The sequence below is a fragment of the Natator depressus genome, chromosome 1, assembly GCF_965152275.1.
Source record: "Natator depressus isolate rNatDep1 chromosome 1, rNatDep2.hap1, whole genome shotgun sequence".
In the NCBI taxonomy this organism is placed as follows: Eukaryota; Metazoa; Chordata; order Testudines; family Cheloniidae; genus Natator; species Natator depressus.
The window spans coordinates 189,277,520-189,294,285 of NC_134234.1; positions in this window are offsets into that span (position 1 = coordinate 189,277,520).

Consider the following 16,766-nt stretch of genomic DNA (forward strand, 5'->3'; position numbering starts at 1 on the left):
CAGAAATAGACTCCATTTATTGTTCAGAAAAGGAATTCACAGAAGCTGAATTCTAAACGCTTTAAAATGAGCTGTGCTATATGAACATGAGTTTAAGAATTGTTGGGAGGAAGTTAAAAAAGTGACAAAGATTCAAAGGCATAGGATAAATGATGAGCTGGTGGGAAGTAAGAGCAGTGAGAGAAAGAGGATGGAATTGGAAGAGAAACTTTTTAAACCTGCCAAATCACTCATTTGGGATTAGTTTTAGAGCAGTTTTTTTCTTAAAATCATCCCAATGTACTGCCCATTCAAATACTGCTCCTAAATGTACCTGGGCTTGTTGTTTTCACTGTATAATCGTTTCTTTGTCCTTCCACTGGCTCCTGCTTCATCTGTGCATCAAACAAATGTCTTGCTTTTTCTTGTAAGATTTAATCTAGCCCTGCCACACCATGCCCTAGAATGCTGCAATGTATAGCCCTGTCACCTACTGCCTTCTCTCTGCCAAAGCTCCAGTCCCAGCCTGTATTGCTTGCCAGTCAGCTCCTCCCTCCAGCACCTCCAAACTTTGCATGAGAAAAGCTCCCCAAAATTTTTTTATAAAGCTAATACCTTGACCGCCAGACAATACTTCCTCAAGACCCACCTCTGCTGTGAAACCTGCAAAATCCTGCTTGGCTAGGCTAGTGAAGGGCTCTGACTGTCCCTATTCTCCTTCCTTCCTCTTACTAACGCCCCCACTCTTGTAAATCCTTCTCACCAATACAAAAACCTAACAAAATCCTTATCAATGACTCAACTGTGCCAGTTTATCACTGTACTCATTTGCTTATAACATTATATCCCCATGCCCAGCACTTCATTTGTTTACCTCTGTTAGGTTGTAAACCTCTAGGGGCTGGATTGTCTCTTATCTGTGTTTGTACAGCATCCAGGCATAAAAGAAAGCTGACTCTCATGTCGTGTGGCTCATTTTGCAGGCATCCCTTCTCTTCCAGAAGAAAGCATACCCAGCACTCTCCTCAGTCAATCCTCTTCAGCAAACAGCATCTTGCTAAGTGCTGCAGTGTTGATACAGTATCTTCAAGCTTTCGAGCATCAGAGCGGTCCACTAGCAGGACGGTCAGTTTGATTTGGACAATCAAGGAATGTATGGACAGTCCATGCCGTAACATTGAGACAAAAGGAAGCCTTTTGAGTCCTGCTTAAATTTCAACCACGTGACGGGACACACTTCAGCCTTAGTAAGCGGGTTAGGCTGTATGGGATACACAATTTTTAGCCCCCCTCCTCAATCAGTCTGCTGTGCTGTCCCTGAATAGAGCAGCCAAGTCGGTCAAGATACTGCTGAACTACAGTGTCACCCCAAGTCAACACAGAGCTACCAAAGTCTTGACTCACCTACACATAGGTTAATGACTATGAATCCTAGCAGTGTCCATCTCCTGTCATTTTTGCCATTCCCCGATCACCACAGCACTTAGTGGATCATCAAAGGCTGTGCGGGAATTCATTTAAAGTCAACAAGCAGTTGCGCATCAACATGCACACACTCTCAGACAGCAAAATTTCAAATGGCAGGGTAAAACCAAGACCACTGAAGGACTTGCTGGCTGCAGGTTCGTTTCTGTAGTGACCATCTGTCATAAATATAAAGAGAAGGGTAAACACCTTTAAAATCCCTCCTGGCCAGAGGAAAAACACTTTCACCTGTAAAGGGTTAAGAAGCTAGGTAACCTCGCTGGCACCTGACCAAAATGACCAATGAGGAGACAAGATACTTTCAAAAGCTGGGGGGAGGGAGAAACAAAGCCTCTCTCTCTCTCTCTGTCTGTGTGATGCTTTTGCCAGGGACGGAACAGGAATGGAGTTTTAGAACTTAGTAAGTAATCTAGCTAGATATGCGTTAGATTCTGTTTTGTTTAAATGGCTGATAAAATAAGCTGTGCTGAATGGAATGGATATTCCTGTTTTTGTGTCTTTTTGTAACTTAAGGTTTTGCCTAGAGGGATTCTCTATGTTCTGAATCTAATTACCCTGTAAGGTATTCACCATCCTGATTTTACAGAGGTGATTCTTTTACTTTTTCTTCTATTAAAATTTTTCTTTTAAGAACCTGATTGCTTTTTCATTGTTCTTAAGATCCAAGGGTTTGCGTCTGTGTTCACCTATGCAAATTGGTGAGGATTTTTATCAAACCTTCCCCAGGAAAGGGGGTATAGGGTTTGGGAGGATTTTGGGGGGAAAGACGTTTCCAAACGGGCTCTTTCCTGGTTATATATCTGTTAGACGTTTGGTGGTGTCAGCGATAAAGGCCAAGGGCAAAAGGTAAAATAGTTTGTACCTTGGGGAAGTTTTAACCTAAGCTGGTAAAAGTAAGCTTAGGCGGTTTTCATGAAGGTCCCCACATCTGTACCCTAGAGTTCACAGTGGGGAAGGAACCTTGACACCATCTCTTACACCAGTTGCCCTATTACTAGGCTAACAAACCTGGTCTGTCCAGCCAGAGCCCAGTAGCCAGGGTGTTTCAGACAAGATCCCTGCTATAGCAGCCTGAAGAGACTAGCTCGCCAAATATACTACATCCTAAAATTTCTCTACCTCCCACAAGTCCAACCCTCCTCCACATGGTGGGATGGTGGAAACAGGGTGAGTAGCTGATTGCCTTGTAACACCCAGCAAAATGGGTCCGTAAATACTAACTGAGGCCTTTGGGCACTACCATATAAATTACAAACAAGAAAACGTATGTTAGTAGTAGAGCTGAGCAAACAGTGGATTTTTTAGTTCAGAGGCTGAACAGAAAAATCCAAAAGAAAAGTCTTGTTCAATCTGAAATGAGTTTTTCAGTAAAGTTTTAGGTATTTTTCATCTCAAATTTTAAATTTGGCTACATTTTGAAAAGTAATAGCATTTACTTTCAAAATGTTGAAACATTTCATGTTGAAATTGTTGAAACAAAATTGAAAAATTTAATTTACAACATGCTCAGTAGAGACCTACCAGAGTTGAACAGCTAAAATCCCTGAAACTTCTGTCCTCACTGACCATGCTGCATCCCACAACACTCCTGCTTGTGACTGTACTACACACGCTCTATCCCTACAGAGCAACTGAGCTCCAGCACAGGATTATGGGGACATACTAGGACTATAATTGCTGCTCCAGGCTGGGGTGGGTCTGGCCACCAGAACTGAGAGCAGGGAGCCTCTCTCTTCTGTGCTCCCCATGCTCCCACCTGTTGGGAGGAAGAAGCCATCAGACTCAAATGCAAAGGGGGCGAAAGCAGAAGCAGAAGGGAGGAAAAGGAGTAGCCTTGGGTGAGGAGCCTGGTGATACCCATGAAGGGATGCGTATGAGAGAGAGAAACCATGCAACTGGCTGGGCAAGGAGACTGGGACAAGGAGCCCACAGGAGAAGGGGACACTGGGATGGAGAGCTGGGGGAGTAGAGAAAGGATGCCTGTACTGGTTAGGCTAGATTCCAGTAAAGACTGGGGGGGGGGGGGGGGGTGTCAGCAAATATCTGACTGTCCATCCTGCACACTGAAAGAGGCCTGGCCCTACGGCAAAAATAGCAAGTCATCATGTAATTAAAGACTGGCTCACAATGAATATGCACACAGGGGACTGAATTAAGGTTGCACAGGCAACCTAACTTCTGGCATTTCTTAACTTTGCAACTTTAATAATATTCTTTTAACTTGAGGTGGGCAATTTTTTTTTTTTTTTTTTGGCAAACAGTAAAAATTGCCCCCCCCCCCCCCAAAAAAAAAAAAATGTTTCTGGACAGCAAAACAATTTGTGGATGTGGCTGAAAACCCTCTGGAAATGTCAAAACCTGATGTTCAACATTACATGTAAGGGATATAACTTGGCCATATTTGGATGAACTTCCATGAAGAATGGCAAAAGGCATACATACACCTGACACAAAGGACACCCCCCACTACACCAAATTTCAAGCCCCTGCTCCAAAGGTAGCTGGTGCTAGAGCTGTTCAAAAGAAAGGCTGCCAAAATTTTTAACATGGGTCAAAACAGCATATTTTTTATTAGCCTGATACTTGGAAATGGCTGAGCTGTTTTGGCTGAAGTTTTAATAAAATAATAAAGCATGAGGCAGATACCTGGCATGGAACATTTCAGCCTAAACAATTACAGTTTGGTGAAGTATAAACAACTATAAACAAGGTCTTATAAAAGCAAGTGTCGGGTTCCTCTAATATTAACAAGTGCAATATAGTGCAGTGAAACATTCAGAATCTCAGTTCAGTCTGAAAGCTTTGTACGAATGTTTACAGGAAGCTCAGAAATAGATAATCCTTGACAAGTGTCACTTGTCTATTTTCCTTGACGTTACCCTGGCACCATTCAGGCTGTTGCCCTTGTTAGCTGGGTTTGACAAAGCCAGAATTTTGAGGGTGGATTTTGATTTTGTGCTCTGGAAAACGTCCAGTTCAACTTTCAACAGAAAAAAAAAGTATTTTATTGGGAGGTTGGTGTTCCCAGCTCCCTCACAAAAATGGCTCAAGGACAATGAAGCCAACACAGAATGAAATAATCTGAACACAAAGGGTTGAACTGGAGTTATGTCAATTTATCAGTGCCTCCAAGGTTACCTCTGTTCAAAGTAGAGGACAGGAACAGCTCTGATCTTGTTAGATCTTGAATAATCCAACAATGAGGCCTGAACTGGAGCAGTGACATGATTCTGCATGTGTCTCCAAGGTAACCTTTGTTGCAACCAGAGCCCATGAGCGGTTCTGACAAAAAACCCCTATAGGGATCATGAAATAAAGCCAAGTGGCTCTGTCCTTTTTTCAGACCTCTGAATGAGGCATGGTTCAATTTAAACAAGGGTGAGCTACACTGACAAATAGAAATTTATCATGAAGCATGAGAATCTAACAAAAGAGGTCCAGAAAGATTACCTCTATTTAAACGGAGTGTAACTTCCTCCCACTGAAATTGAACTCAGTGAAGCAGTGCCCTGCTTGTAATAATGACAATTATGCAGGAGCTTTTGTATGGTTTTTATTACCTCAGCAGTGCAAGGCCCGCAGCTCTATTCACAGTTTATGCAATAGGAATGTTCAGTTGATCTCCTGCTCTGTTTGGCTGAGCACTTCTCAGTGCTCTATAATAAAGCTAGACCAAGCAATACAAACATTCCCTTATAGGCATAAGCTACCTGTTTTGAAAGTATTATGTAATAAGCTACAACAGGAAGAGTGTTACTGAGCTATGGGTCCATTATGGAATGTGTGATCAAGGACCTGCATAAAGAAATGACCCAGGAATAAACATCCTGCCGTGGTTCATTGCTATTACATTATGGCCATACTCCACACTAGCGTCTCCCTTCTCTTTCACTCTCTCCTCCCACCCCCTTCATTCCTTTCTTCACCCTACCCCATGAACTGGGAACAGCCTCTAAGTGGGCAAAAGTTGAAGTGAGCTGTTTGCAAACAACCTATAACCTGGAAACTACTTGTCCAAACTATTCATTGGTAATAATGTATAATAATTACAGTAAGATCATGGGAATGAGTCACTAACCAGAGCAGAGCCCAAATTTTCATTGAATATTAATTTATAACTTTTGAGAAGTTATTCTTGTATACATTGTTTGTGAAAATAGTTTGTCAGATTTCAGCATGAAAGGCATAGAAAAGTCTATAAAAGTACAGATAAAGTCCCTGATTCAACAAGGACCCAACATACAAGACCTGGTTATGGATTTCAAACAAACCAAACATCATGATGTTCAGATCTTGCATTACAAATCTAGAGGGCCAGCTGCAAAATTAAGATCAGGATTAAGGTTACAAATACAATAACTCCTCGCTTAACGTAGTTATGTTCCTGAAAAATGCTACTTTAAGAGAATGTTAAGCGAATCCAATTTCCCCATAAGAATTCATGTAAATGGGGGGGTTAGGTTCCAGGAACATTTTTTTTGTCAGACAAAAGACTGCACGCACACACATACAGTATAAGTTTTAAACAATATAATACTGTACACAGCAGTGATGATTGTGAAGCTTGGTTGAGATGAAGTCAGAGGGTGGGATATTTCCCAGGGAATGTCTTACTGCTAAATGATGAACTAGCACTTGGCTGAGCCCTCAAGGGTTAACACATTGTTGTTAATGTAGCCTCACACTCTACAAGGCAGCAGGAATGGAGGGAGGGGAGACAGCATGGCAGAGAGTGACAGAGACACACACCGTGTGTGTGAGAGAGACGCGCATTTCCCCTTTAAGTATGCTGACCACACTCCAAGTACATTGCCTTTTTAAGTACATCAGCAAGTTGAGACAGCAGCTGCTGCCAGCAAGTTCCCTCCATCCTGAGCCCTGTCCTGTATCCACAGCTGCTCTGTGGACGGGGTAAAGGAGCGGGGCGGGGAGGGATGGGGAGGGACACCCTGACATTAGCACCCCTTCCCCCCCACCTTGCACAGCAAGCAGGAGGCTCCCAGGAGCAGCTCCAAGGCAGAGGGCAGGAGCAGCATGGGGCAGTGGGGGGAGGGACAGCTGAACTGCCCGGCAACTGATAGCCTGCTGGGCGGCTGCCGCACAGGGAACTTAGGGGAGCTGAGAGGGGGGCTGCCGGTCCACCCTGGTTCCAAGCCCCCCCCCCAACAGCTAGCGCAACCGGCTGCTCTTCCTGCAAGCAATGGACAAAGCAGGCAGCTGCCAAACAACATTATAAGGGACATTGCACAACTTTAAACAAGCATGTTCTCTAACAGATCAGTAATGTAACAATGAAACAAGGTTAACCGGGAGACTTTAAGTGAGTGTTACTGTACCCCAAATTTCCAGACAGGCTGATTTCTATTTCAGTCAAGTTATTTACACTGCTGGGAAAATGCTATTTCTGAAGCATAAGAAGTGAAGAAGGAAGTCCAATTCATGCTGTCAGGAGAAGCCTCACTTCTGAACTCAGGGCAGTCTGTAAAATTAACATTCCACAACCCCACAATCCTGGAGTGCCTCCAAGGAGCCACACATTTTAACAAAAGATCACATAATTCAACCATAAGAATATGTTCATCTGGTTATTTAAAGTTATTTTCCTGTCCTTAAATGAACACTCCATCTGTTTTTCATTTCCTGACTGGGGGTGGGGAAAAAAACACAAAGGTCTAGAAGCTACTGACCAAGGTAAACAGGGTGTTCTATATTTAGCAATAAAATAACAACAACAACAACAAAACGTATAGAGAAAGAGAAAGGAAAAATACTCTCCAGACTGGAGGAGGCACTGAGCATTAAGAGCTGGAGAACAGATTATTTATAGTGGTAGGGGTTAAGAAGGGGTAATTTACTTGCAGCTGTAATTCCTGTGAAGCTTCAGCACAAGGGTTCATATATTAAATTGGAACATTTCCCTTTGCTGCTTGCTGTAGGTGGTGAAAGTGCATAGTGAAGTGAGGGCAGCTCTAATCATAGCAGGCATCTAAATGAAAATATGTGGTATTGATCAGTTTTATCCAGGGCAGAATTTGACGGTTTCTGCCATTCAATGTGACATTGTTGTGAAAACTGGCAAACCTGTGAATTTTATACACATTGGCCTCAATCTGCTATTTGATGAAAAAAATTGCCATTTATTTATTTCAAACAGTTTTGTCTCCCAACAGACTAGTTTCACATGAGAATTTGTCTTTCATATTCAGTTGATGTCCCCTCTCTCCCCACCAAAAAATTGTAGGCAAGAACAAAAAAGTTTTTTGGGGGGAGGAGGGGGAAGAGAAGGGGCATTAACTGTTTTTCATTAAACTCTCCAGCATATGGTTATTAATTGAATGGTCTGGAAATTAGACTTTTATCCAAATGTGAAGAGGTATCTACAGGTTTTACTGACTAGGAGAACATTCAAATAATTCTCAAACACTCATGGCTCCGAATACAAGCAGATCAAATGATTCCCTCACGTCACAACAGTATGGCACAGTTAGGGGTATAATAGAGGTTTTACTCCTTCCTTTATTGGCCCCTTCTGTAGACAAGATCCTGAGCTATATGGGGCACTGGTCTGTGATATTGGACTACATGGACATTAACATGGCAGTTTTTAGGCAATGAAGGCCAGTTCCAGGGTCTTTTTTTTTCTTTGTCTTACTAGATGCAGCAGTAAAATAAAATAATAATAATAATAATTAAATGGAACAACTGCTTTGGATAAACATTTTCTGTAAGTCATTCTGAACTCCAGCCATTTCAAAAGCCAGCCAGGAAAGCAGGCCTACCCTGCTAATAAACCTGCATTTCTTGTTCAGAAAACTGCTGGGAGTCATCACACTGTAAATTCTGTGGACGATAGTTTTATAACTTCAGTTTTCATTTTAGCTGTCAGCAAATACTGGACCTGACAACTCAAAGTGCTGGCCACCCTCTGACCATATTGTAATCTGTGGACTGGGCCCCTACTAATCAAAATGAGGAGGGCTAAAAGGCACTTCCTCCTTTAGTAGCAGCTAGAAGATATTTTGTATTTTATTTGCTCTGGACATACTTTGTTTTAAGTAGCATGTTTCTGCTTCTCAGGACCCTATAATGATCTATCAATAAAAGTAAGACTGCTCTAAATAGCCTTATTTTAAAGAACATTCACCTCTCATTGCTGCTGAGAGCAGCAAGCTTTTCTCTCACACAGGAATGTCTGATGTAAATCAGGTCTGCAAAAGCCTTCGACTTTGTATGTTCCAGTATCCAGTATCATTGGCAGAAGAGGTCAAAACACAAACTAAGAGTCCAGATGTCTTGGGGTTTTAAATGGCTGTATAAGTGCTGACAAACCTCATTGGGCCATGAAAAAAATCTCTGTTTTTGCTTCCTGACCACCATTCCTTCTTCTGCATTGTTAGGTGATTATTTCAAAAGCCAGATTATCCTCTGACGTGTTTTCCTTCTCTGAAACAAACATGCATAAAGCCACACAGAAGTAATCACACAGATTTATTACTATCGTTACTAAGTTAGAGAATGCAGAACAAGGATCCTTAACATAATTCCTAGCAAGGTAATTTGTTACTACTTTGTCACTTTGATCATGTTGTGATTTAGCAGATTCCTTTAAAATTGGATCAAGCTAATATTTAAACCCTAATCTTTTCTCCCCGTGCCTGTGCTTCTTGATTTCTCTCTTTCCCTTGTATGTTATTAGCCTCATGACTGAGTACATTAATCTATTCACCATACAGTTACTTTATCTTCCTGTTTCTGTAATTTATACCATACCACATTGAATCTCCATGTAGACAAGCCCTAAGAAAGATATTGTTAGATTAAATATTCTCCTCAGGTCTTTCTACCTCAGGATTAGAGCTGACAGATTTTTTTTTTTCCAAGCAAAAAGTAAATGAACTGAAAAACAAATTTTCTGGGGAACCAGAAATATTTGCCAAACCCAATAACTCAGTTATTTGCTCAGTCCTGCTTGAGATGGCTTGGCCCCAACACAAGATCTCCTTTCCCCAGAAAGCCTCTCCCATCTCCCTACTAACCAGATAAGATAATGTTCTATCTGCCCCAATGAATCAACAAAATCCACTTAATCCTTTCCAAGCAGAATCAACAGCTAATCACAAGATGGATTGTTTCAAACAAACACTGCCAGCCTATTATAAGTGGATAAATAAATAATAATCAACTATGAGGGCATTAGGGAAGACTGAGATGGAGATATAATTACCTGTGGACACTAATTACTCCATGATGCATGAATGTGTTTTCCGATCACAATGTTTTCTTGCTTGTTAACCACATCATACAATACTACTCGAAGATCATGACTTCTTTTATAATCCATTGACTTATTTACCACCCAGGGTTTCAGAAATGGAGCAGTCTAAAATAAGGGCACTTTAAAACTAGTCTTCTATGGGGTTGTTATATTTTGTTCCTGAAATGATCTATTAAGTTAAACTATTGCTTTAGAGGAAGAGCAGTTGCACGCGTCATCACCAACCCTGAATTTAACGAAGAAGCCTTTAAGGCCGTTATGGCTGGTTATGTAACAGCTTACTCACACACAGCCCCAAAAGTAGAATTCATCCTGAAATGTCTGTCATATGGGGCTAAACAAAGCAACTACTGCATGGTTAGTGGCATTTTTCTTACATGGGAAGATGCTTCAAGTAGTGCTGACCCTCCAAGAAGAACAGAGAGAATCTCCGAGGGGTAAGTGAGGAAGAAATCAAGCTGAACACTGTCATACTATAGCAGAAAGAAAAGGAGTACTTGTGGCATCTTAGAGACTAACCAATTTATTTGAGCATAAGCTTTCGTGAGCTACAGCTCACTTCATCGGATGCATACTGTGGAGTACCCTTAGTCTCTAAGATGCCACAAGTACTCCTTTTCTTTTTGCGAATACAGACTGACACGGCTGTTACTCTGAATACTATAGCAGGGAAGAGTTAAGGTATATAATTATCTGCCTAACTGTACAATTTGTTCCTTAAATGTAGTAAACCTTTTTCCTGCACTATCTGGGGGGAGAGAGAGAGAGAGAGATCCATCTGCTTAGATTATACATTCCATTCTAGATTCAGCATGAGATATATTATGCTCTTCTACATCAGACATTTCCAAAACACTGTGAAAGCTGTACAAATATCCAAAAGGCTTGGGCAGGGTAAAGTTGCATTTTATTGGCAAATACTCTGAGGCTGAGTTTTCATTCTCGGGTCAGAACAGGGTAGGATCCAGCTGCATCACCCAAAGTATAATTGCTATGGGCTATTAAAAGGTTTAAGCTTGATTAAGAATGCTGTTTGGTTGGAATTTCAAATATTTAACCTTCAATTTTCAAAGCACGGCACAACCACCGAGTCAACATTACAGGAAGTTAAGTGACTAAAATCCATGCCCAATGTTGAACCTGTATCTCTCCTTGTCTCCACTCTTAAAAAGTTCCACTTGACTGATCATTAAGGTTCACTGCCTCCCACCCCAAGAAGTAATGCTGTAAACAAGGAGTTCTCTTATACCTTAGCTCTTGTGAGAATTTAAGAGCTGTCAATTCCTTGAGGCTGAATGAGAGGTTGAGGGCCACGTTCCAGCTGCAGGGCCATAATCCAGTATGGCCAGCTGGAGATCTAGAGCTGTGTTGCAGGATCCAAGAGAGTCCAGCTAAAGATCCAACACCAAAATCCGGAGTTAAGAGATTCAGAGCTGGGGAAGTTCAGCCAGAGTTGCAGCATTAAAAGGCAGGTGTTATGTTACAAGGTGTTAATGGTTGCCATCAAGTGTGTCTATGGGCAATCACAGACCTTATTCAAGCTGAGGAGTGTGCTAGCTCTGACCCTAAGCACCCTGCATTCACTCCCTACACAGTGTTGTAATCACCTTTGTACAAAATATTGCCTCATGAGGTATCATTTGAAAATTCATCCCTTGCTGATCATGATGTGTATATTAATAGTTATAGATATAAGCTGGAATTATGACAAAAATGTGTTTAAACCAGGCATGTCAGGGAGAGTTGGTAAACAGATCTGCCTTGGACAAAGGAATGTGTATTTGATTCTCTGTCCAGCCTGGTCTTCAGGCAAAGACAGTGAAGGTCCATTTTTATGTATTAGGTAAACAAAGCTATTAAGCTATCAAGGGGGAAGAAAAAGCATGGAGCTTCCTTCACCACCAGATTCCATGTCACCTTCCTCACAGCTTGAATAAACTTTACGTCGAGGGCAAACTTGAGAAGAATCCATTCAAAGGTTCACTGGACTATAAAAGAAAGGGGCAGAAAGAACACAAAGAAATCAATACTTTGGGCTCCTGAAGGAGATCCTGACTGAAGGGAAAGTAAACCATTTTGCTGGAAGACTGTGGGGGATAAAAAGTGTCTTGAACAAAGGCTGTATGTTGCTAGTTTAAGTTTTAGTTGCTAGCAGGCATTTCACTTTAATTTGCTAATAACCATTCTAACTTTATCTCTTATACTTGAACTCACTTAAAATCCTACCTTCTTTGGTTAATAAACCTGTTTCACCTTTCATCAAACAATGTTGTGTTTGAATTAAAGTGAATGTTAACTCCAGTTAATGTGGCAAATTGTTGGGTTTTGTCTCTTTAAAGGCGCGGACCGACTGTATTATTTCTCTGAACATTGCAGGAGAGGGTTGGACATTACAGAGCAGATAGGTTTGGGAAGGTTCAGGACTGGGGGTGTGTTGGGGTCACCTAACATTAACCAAGTCTGGGGAAGATAAGAGTGGGTCTGTGATAACTGCTGGCAGGCTGCTGTATTTAAAGGGGTTGAGCCAGAGCTGTACAGAATACAGAACGTGAGTGCATGCGGGTTGCTGGCTGTGTACGTGTGTGTCCCCAGCTGGGAGCCACAGGCAGCTGAAGCATTTTGAGGCACTCAGGGTTATAATATGAGCAGTGACACAACCTCTTACTGGTCTGAATCGCACCGTGAAGTGTGACACTAACCATCTTCACTCAGACTCAATGGAAGAAATAGTAAAGTTCCTTTGTGGAGTAAGATAGCTGGAGATAACCGAGACCACCATCCAAGGCACTGGACTGCATGCTAGGCCAATCAGTAGCTAAGCCACATGGGCTGAGGGTTTCCCCAGGGACTAGGGCTGCAAGTTTTGGTTGGATGTATTCCCGGAATTTTCATCACATGACAATCTTAAATTAAAGATTAATCTTTAATTCATGGGGACTCCAGGACAGTCCTGGAGGGTTGGCAAACCTCCAGGGACTGATTATAAATGGAGGTGCTGGGACATTGATTTGGCTGTAGATGAATGTGAAAAGAAACAGAAAGGAAGAGAAAGCTAACAAAAAGCCAGAGGAGCAGTCATGAGCATGGCCCTGAGAGGGAGCAGAGACAGAACTCCTCAGGGCACGTGACTAGCTGGAAAAGCAGGCTTGGAAACTGTAAGCAAGGCAGAAGGAAATTGCCTTATGTTTGTTCCTACTATTTTCAGAGAAATGGGACTTTGTGTATATTCCTAGTAAATAAACATGATTGCACCAAAGAAATACCTAAAAAACTAAATCAAAGTGGGGAAGGGGAGAGACAATAAAAAGCACTGCTGTGAGGAAGGGATTACTTCCTATTCCCAACAGAGTAGCAGACAAGCAAATGAAAAATAATTCATTATACATATTATCAAGCAAAACAAATTGGAAATTTTTCTCCCTCCCCTCCCCCCACTGTCACTGTGGCAGGGATTGTTAAGAGGAGGTGGAAGAGGAAAATATTTGTCTTTATATTCCAAGCACATGCAACAATTGCTGCCAAACCCTTCTACCCATAGTCCTATATTAAACATTAGAACATCATCTTTATGTTAAGGGGAAAATATCTCCACTCTGTCGCTACCACTAATGTTTAAAGGGACACTGCCAAGGTTGACATACTTCAGATATGCACACAAATTCATTAGAGTATAAAGGGACCTGTACTCTATCTAATCCATCCTTCATTTATTACTGGACATTATTCATACTGCAGTACTGAATCACTTCAGGTAGGTGGAGACCCATTGTGCTAGGTGCTGCACACCTACAAAGTAGAAGACAGCCCCTGCTCCGAAGAGCTCACAGTCTTGTTGAATAACACTTTCAACTTATGATTTAATATAAATGAAACTCTCTAGAGAAAGTAAGTCATTTGGTATAGTTGTGATGGTAGTGCGGGAATTTAGAGACTGTCTATAAGTTAATTGTGATATTTTAAAAAATGAAGGCATCTCATTGGGTTTGAATTCATTCGTAGGATCATATATTTAGTTATTTGCAAATATTTGGACAGCTGCCAGATATTCAGGGAAATGGTTGGGCATCTCAAAAGGTTAAGAACTTTATGCGAAAATTTGTTAAAGTGCATTTTTCACTATCCTCTAATGTTCGTTTTAAAGTATTTGAATAATAGAGTTAGGGAATAGAAACTCCAGAACATAAATACAAAGCAGTTAAAAGAGAAGCCTTTTCAAACAATCCAAAGGATAAAAATTATTCATCCAAATGATTAAACAACAAATACATCTGAAGACAATGAAGGTCAGTTTGCAATAATTTGCAAACCAAAACAGGGCTAACTTCATAATGAACATTATTTGTGATGATGAGCTGTAAGAGCACTCAAAAGAGATGACCGTTTTTGAATGATAATTTGTTAGCTGTCGCTGCAGCTCTGCATAATTATTTCCATTATTTCTCTGCATCACATTCCCAAGTCTTACAGAGACATTGCCTAATATGTAAATATAAATTGCTGCTTTTCTTACTGTCTCTTCCTTTTCCAAACCACATATATCTCCTGTACGCAGCATATTATTAAACCTTCTAGGAAGGCAAAAGTTAATAACTAGTTTCTCTATAGGAATACATTTTATTGTACCAGGGGATTTATTATCTGAAGTCAGACAGGCTGCAAAGTTGCGGATGAGAAATAACCCTTCTGTTATAGTAAACAGTTTTGCCAACTGTTAGGTACATGTGACTATAGATTTGAAATAATTTGCACAAAAACTAAATAGTTTTCAAATTAACAGCTTTATCCCATTAGAGTCAATGCTAAAACTGCCATTAACCTTTGTCATGATTCTCACTGAATTGATGTTTAAAACCATTTTGTTCCTATCTGTGCTTACGATTTAACACTCCCCCCCCCCCATTATAAACATTTCTCCTATTAAAAAGATGACTAATAGGTAATGCAATACTAAGCCTCCACACCACCAGTTTAAAAGCAGCATAGGACACTAATGACTTGCAGTTGTTGACACCAGATGGCTGGCCATTATGAAATGACTTCATTGTTTCAGTCCTCGTGGACACTTCAGTGATCACTACCATAACTAGCAGGCTCAGCAGAGAGGCTAGGGATTCAATTGGTCCTGAAAAGACAATTGTGCTCACTCCTAGAGCAAGTCCTTGCAGGCGACAGTTGAGAACATTTTGGAGCAAGCACATTCTGTGTATGTTTGGGAATCAATGGAGGATTTCAGTCTTTGCTGCTGGCAAACCAGTTCTAAGACAGATTTGACATTAATCATTTTTAAAAGCTTTAATGAAATCTCACTAGTTAGCCAAGTGTTTGTCCAACTGTCAAGTGCTCAAAGGGATGGGGGGGGGGGGGAAGAGAGGTTTATGTGTCACCCAATTTTGATTGTGAACTCTATTCCTGCTGAAAGAAGTGCCATTATACAATACAGTACATGAAAAAGTATCAAAACCAAAAACCCAACACAATTTTTAGAGGCTAATTTTGGTAAGTCCCTGGAGAGGAAAAAATGAAAGGTTTATGCTTTAACGCCTTTGTTTTGTTCCAACTTTATGGCTAGGTGGACAATGTGACAGACTGACAACATCCTGGACAAACCTTACGGAATTAAATATTACTGAATTAGGATTAATACCTTTGGGGTCCATTGTATTAAAAATGCAACTGTGTATGGATTATTGTGAAATTGTATGTAACTCCTCTAGGAAGAGGGAGATGCTAATGTAATTGCTCTGGTTACCAGACCTTGGAAGCCACCCCCTGGAAAGTTTTGCATACATTAGTTCAAATGGGATTCTCCAGGGACCAAAAGACAAAAAGGATTTTTTTGAATAAATAGCCTGATTTGAAATAGGCTCATTCTTCTTCCTGGTCCAGCAAACGGACAGGATCCTTGGCCCATGGAAGGCCACAGTCCTTAGGGAAGCTTTGGAACGACTGGGCGTACTGAGACCCATAAGAATGGGTACTTATTCTGAGTTGAAGCTGTGATGAACTTGAAACCACAAGGCAGCTTCTTGGGTGAAGTTTTGAAGGATTGCCAGAGCCTACGTTAAAGTTGGGGTGACCTCTGGTAAGGTTATTAGCATGTATATAGATTCTTTTATTGTTTTGAATATCTTTTCTCTGTAGTGCTTTTACCTTAGGAATAAAATAGGCTTGCATAGGAAATGCTGTCTGGTACCTTATAACTGTGGGAAATTACCCTGTTATTGGTCTCTGAAGAGAAAGTAAGCAGGCCTGCTTAGGCAGAGTCACTTGCTGGGATATTACAGTATACTCAGAGGACTGTGCGGCCTGGAAGTAAGTCCGGTCAGAAGGGTGTTAGACGCATGTCTCCACTCATGAGAGGTGACAGCTAGGGGAGACTGAAGCCGAGAAGCCCTGGCTGGACCACACGGAGTACAGGCTCATTTACCCTCAACCATGACACACAGAAACATAATTTTCTGCTCAGCTAGACTAAAAGGAGATCCACACTGAAGGCTAAATCCTAGATTTCTTCCTATGTGAGTTTGCTTGAGCACAGACTGTGTGTAATATGACTACGAGTCTCCAAGGTTTGGCCTCCTCTCTGGATTTAATTTGTATGACCTGGCTTGTCGGTGCTTTGTGTGCTGCAGTGTCTACCCATGTCTAGAGGGTGAATTATTAAGCAAGCAGGGTCATAGATTAGTTGGTTTGTTTCCATGAGTTGTGTCTCCCTAATTTTCTGAAGCTGTTGGCACCGCACATAACTTTGCAATGATTCTTTTGATCCAGCAGAGCAACTATACCACCACCTGTAAGAAGCTGTAGTGCACAGCCATGATATTAAGTGAGAGCTTGATGGCACCCACTAGACTTCAGCTGGCTTTGTTTACATGTATCAACCTGAAACAAATCAAATCAAGTTTGGCATGGTTTGGGGTTTCTTTGTGCAATGCTCGCACCGCTCAAATGACCATACTGAATCCAAGAAAAGAGTTAGAGATCTTGCCAGCAATGATCTGAGTTTCACAACTGCTTAGACGTCAAT